This window comes from Schistocerca gregaria, unplaced genomic scaffold, assembly GCF_023897955.1.
Source record: "Schistocerca gregaria isolate iqSchGreg1 unplaced genomic scaffold, iqSchGreg1.2 ptg000500l, whole genome shotgun sequence".
Classification (NCBI taxonomy): domain Eukaryota; kingdom Metazoa; phylum Arthropoda; class Insecta; order Orthoptera; family Acrididae; genus Schistocerca; species Schistocerca gregaria.
The window spans coordinates 32,501-37,442 of NW_026061905.1; the positions used below are offsets into that span (position 1 = coordinate 32,501).

General features: G+C 56.3%; 3 non-coding genes across 3 annotated transcripts in view; all 3 read right to left on the reverse strand.

The window, feature by feature from the left end:
- Nucleotides 1–286, reverse strand: part of LOC126313788 (large subunit ribosomal RNA) — a 4,222-nt gene extending 3,936 nt beyond the window's left edge. The window contains exon 1 of the ribosomal RNA XR_007555403.1: nucleotides 1–286. This exon is cut by the window's left edge and continues 3,936 nt beyond it. This is a non-coding gene — a ribosomal RNA (large subunit ribosomal RNA).
- Nucleotides 287–474: 188 nt separating this feature from the next.
- LOC126313790 (5.8S ribosomal RNA) lies at nucleotides 475–629 on the reverse strand. The gene has a single exon (XR_007555405.1). It is a non-coding gene; the product is annotated as a 5.8S ribosomal RNA (ribosomal RNA).
- Nucleotides 630–998: 369 nt separating this feature from the next.
- LOC126313784 (small subunit ribosomal RNA) lies at nucleotides 999–2,891 on the reverse strand. The gene has a single exon (XR_007555400.1). It is a non-coding gene; the product is annotated as a small subunit ribosomal RNA (ribosomal RNA).
- Nucleotides 2,892–4,942: the final 2,051 nt, after the last annotated feature.

Sequence of the window (4,942 nt, forward strand, 5' to 3'; positions counted from 1 at the left end):
ACCCGACTCGAAGGAGAGGTCCCGCCGACGCTCGCACCGGCCGCTACGGGCCTGGCACCCTCTACGGGCCGTGGCCTCATTCAAGTTGGACTTGGGCTCGGCGCGAGGCGTCGGGGTAGTGGACCCTCCCAAACACCACATGCCACGACAGGCGGCAGCCTGCGGGGTTCGGTGCTGGACTCTTCCCTGTTCGCTCGCCGCTACTGGGGGAATCCTTGTTAGTTTCTTTTCCTCCGCTTAGTAATATGCTTAAATTCAGCGGGTAGTCTCGCCTGCTCTGAGGTCGTTGTACGAGGTGTCGCACGCCACACCGCCAGCCGGCTGTGCACGCTACCGAGAAAGTACCGGTATGCGAACCGCCAGGCGACGGGCGCGCATCGCACGTTTAAGGAGACGCGGCCGGCCACACAGGCGACCACGACACTCCCACGTCTCCGAAGCGGGACAAACGCCGCGCGCTTCAGTATACGTAGCCGACCCTCAGCCAGACGTGGCCCGGGAACGGAATCCATGGACCGCAATGTGCGTTCGAAACGTCGATGTTCATGTGTCCTGCAGTTCACATGTCGACGCGCAATTTGCTGCGTTCTTCATCGACCCACGAGCCGAGTGATCCACCGTCCTGGGTGATCTTTTCCTTTTCAGTCTCCCACTGTCTCTTTCAAGACAGCAGCATTTGCGGGACTGAGGCGTCTGACGGCCCCTGTTCCACTATTTTTTTGTGTCCAACGGCCTCACAGCCGATGGGCGTCGTACGGCTCCACACCGGGGCGGACAGGCACTCGGGCGAACGTCATTCAAAACCGGCGCCAGGCGCCAGGTACCGCAGGCCAGCCGCTCCAGAGCTTCAGCGCTCGTACCACACAACAACAACAACACTTCCGCTAGTTTTGAGAGGCACGCGTGGTTCCGCACGCGGCGCACGGCCACTGCCGTACAGGTAGCGTGTTGCGCGACACGACACGACACGCACATCGAAAGACATGCAGTCTAGTCGGTAATGATCCTTCCGCAGGTTCACCTACGGAAACCTTGTTACGACTTTTACTTCCTCTAAATGATCAAGTTTGGTCATCTTTCCGGTAGCATCGGCAACGACAGAGTCGATGCCGCGTACCAGTCCGAAGACCTCACTAAATCATTCAATCGGTAGTAGCGACGGGCGGTGTGTACAAAGGGCAGGGACGTAATCAACGCGAGCTTATGACTCGCGCTTACTGGGAATTCCTCGTTCATGGGGAACAATTGCAAGCCCCAATCCCTAGCACGAAGGAGGTTCAGCGGGTTACCCCGACCTTTCGGCCTAGGAAGACACGCTGATTCCTTCAGTGTAGCGCGCGTGCGGCCCAGAACATCTAAGGGCATCACAGACCTGTTATTGCTCAATCTCGTGCGGCTAGAAGCCGCCTGTCCCTCTAAGAAGAAAAGTAATCGCTGACAGCACGAAGGATGTCACGCGACTAGTTAGCAGGCTAGAGTCTCGTTCGTTATCGGAATTAACCAGACAAATCGCTCCACCAACTAAGAACGGCCATGCACCACCACCCACCGAATCAAGAAAGAGCTATCAATCTGTCAATCCTTCCGGTGTCCGGGCCTGGTGAGGTTTCCCGTGTTGAGTCAAATTAAGCCGCAGGCTCCACTCCTGGTGGTGCCCTTCCGTCAATTCCTTTAAGTTTCAGCTTTGCAACCATACTTCCCCCGGAACCCAAAAGCTTTGGTTTCCCGGAGGCTGCCCGCCGAGTCATCGGAGGAACTGCGGCGGATCGCTGGCTGGCATCGTTTATGGTTAGAACTAGGGCGGTATCTGATCGCCTTCGAACCTCTAACTTTCGTTCTTGATTAATGAAAACATACTTGGCAAATGCTTTCGCTTCTGTTCGTCTTGCGACGATCCAAGAATTTCACCTCTAACGTCGCAATACGAATGCCCCCGCCTGTCCCTATTAATCATTACCTCGGGTTCCGAAAACCAACAAAATAGAACCGAGGTCCTATTCCATTATTCCATGCACACAGTATTCAGGCGGGCTTGCCTGCTTTAAGCACTCTAATTTGTTCAAAGTAAACGTGCCGGCCCACCGAGACACTCAACAAAGAGCACCCTGGTAGGATTTAAACGGGGTCCGCCTCGGGACGCGAAAGCACCCCTTCGGCTCGCCCCACCGGCAGGACGTCCCACGATACATGCCAGTTAAACACCGACGGGCGGTGAACCAACAGCGTGGGACACAAATCCAACTACGAGCTTTTTAACCGCAACAACTTTAATATACGCTATTGGAGCTGGAATTACCGCGGCTGCTGGCACCAGACTTGCCCTCCAATAGATACTCGTTAAAGGATTTAAAGTGTACTCATTCCGATTACGGGGCCTCGGATGAGTCCCGTATCGTTATTTTTCGTCACTACCTCCCCGTGCCGGGAGTGGGTAATTTGCGCGCCTGCTGCCTTCCTTGGATGTGGTAGCCGTTTCTCAGGCTCCCTCTCCGGAATCGAACCCTGATTCCCCGTTACCCGTTACAACCATGGTAGGCGCAGAACCTACCATCGACAGTTGATAAGGCAGACATTTGAAAGATGCGTCGCCGGTACGAGGACCGTGCGATCAGCCCAAAGTTATTCAGAGTCACCAAGGCAAACGGACCAGACAAGCCAATCCGATTGGTTTTGATCTAATAAAAGCGTCCCTTCCATCTCTGGTCGGGACTCTGTTTGCATGTATTAGCTCTAGAATTACCACAGTTATCCAAGTAACGTGGGTACGATCTAAGGAACCATAACTGATTTAATGAGCCATTCGCGGTTTCACCTTAATGCGGCTTGTACTGAGACATGCATGGCTTAATCTTTGAGACAAGCATATGACTACTGGCAGGATCAACCAGGGAGCTGCGTCAACTAGAGCTGAGCAGCCGGCCGCCCGGGAGTGTGTCCCGGGGGCCCGCGCGAACACGCAAGCGTCCGCTCAATTATTCTGCAAACAGGAGGAGGCCGAGCTCCCCTGCACGATACACCTCGAAACCCTCTCAGGTCCCGGCGGCGCGCAGCGCCGTCCTAGGTACTTGGTCGGTTTCGAGAGAGGCGCAATCGCCCGGAGTTAGGCGAGTAGACGGTTTTAGTGCGAACACCCTTGCTCCCAACTGAGCTTGCCGCTGCCGACAGAGGCCCGGGAGCGTGCTGTCGTGGCATTGCCGGCGGGAGACAACACGCGCCACCTATGGTGACCGGCAGCTCCAACGCCAGCGCCACACAAGGGCAAAGCCCCACTTGGGTGCAGAAGCGAACTCTCCCAGCACAGCGCACGCGCCAACACGTCCGCACAACTGCGATACAAACCACCTGCGAGAACCGCTGGGGCGACCGAGCAGCAGACGGCGTCGCGGCGCCGAGTGCCAGGCGGCGGCGCATCCTCAACGCACACAGTCCTCAATCAGACCAGCACACTGCAGATGTCCACCGCGCTTCGCACCGGGCTCGGCTGAACCAACTTTGGCCGCCAGGCGCCGCGTGCAGGGTGCGCCGCAGCGTAGCTGCGCCGCCTGCCGAGCCCGTCGGCTGGCGCTCCTGCCACTCGGCGCCCCCCACCAGCCGCCTGTTGCGCGTGCGCCCACGCAGCGCGCGGCCAACACGCCGGGCGGCCCCCCTTCACCGGCCGGGAACAGTCCCACCAAGCCACCGCCGCGTATCGCTTCATACCCACATGGGCCTAGTCACGTGTGTGGATGTGGCGGGTACCGCTGAAACAACCGGTTAATAGCTGTACCGATCGTCGCCATCACAGATTCACCTCCAGCGTGAACAACCGCTCAACAACGGATTTCCAGTTCATTTGCGTATCTTGGGCAGTAAACGTAGATGTCCACCTACATTTGCGAATTCAACAATTCTTGCATGCCAGGATGTCATGTGTCACGACACGCTACATCAGACCACATACACACTGCGACATGTGCAGAAGAGAACACGTGGAAGGTGGCCCGCGCACGTATGCGATGTCCCTTCCGCGATCCACTGTCAACCGGCATCTGCGGCATGTCCCAGATATGGAACGCGGTCCACCAGGGTAGCACTTTGTGTGAGGCAATACGACAAAGTCGGAATACACGCGTCACTACATCACACGGCTCACGCTGACCTGACCTGACTCACCGCACCACCACCCCCAGCGACCCAGGGTGACATACAATGCGTTCGTACGTTCCTCCCACACGCCTCTACGGCGTACCACAGTGCAACCTAGCTGTTATTGGGAGACGAGACAAGTAGCATCGAGCACAACATATGGAAATTGAGATTCGACACCGTTGGGCACAGCCAGCGTACGGTCACACGTATCACACTACTTCACTCTGTACGTAACTACCGATGATCGGTACAGCGTGTGGGTTACGCGTACGACATCAGCGGACAATGGACACAGACCATACCACGACGTACACTGAGGGCGTCGACATCTGAACGCAACTGAACAGCTGCGAGGCTCATTTAACACTCAAACGCCAGACCGACCAGCTTGAGAGGACGGAGACACAAAGAGAGGGGCAGAGGGGGGGGGGGGGGGCGATATAGTCCTATTGCAGTACAATTGACAGTGGATAGCGGGAATATGTGGAAAGTAAGCAACACTCGCAAGACATCTACATGAGGATAACAACGACACCAGAGATTCCGAGCAGTGAACTATGTTAGGCAAAGGGACAACGTGGGTTAGGTTAAGGGACAACGTGGGTTAGGTTAAGGGACAACGTGGGTTAGGTTAAGGGACAACGTGGGTTAGGTTAAGGGACAACGTGGGTTAGGTTAAGGGACAACGTGGGTTAGGTTAAGGGACAACGTGGGTTAGGTTAAGGGACAACGTGGGTTAGGTTAAGGGACAACGTGGGTTAGGTTAAGGGACAACGTGGGTTAGGTTAAGGGGACAAAACACGCGATCTAGTGT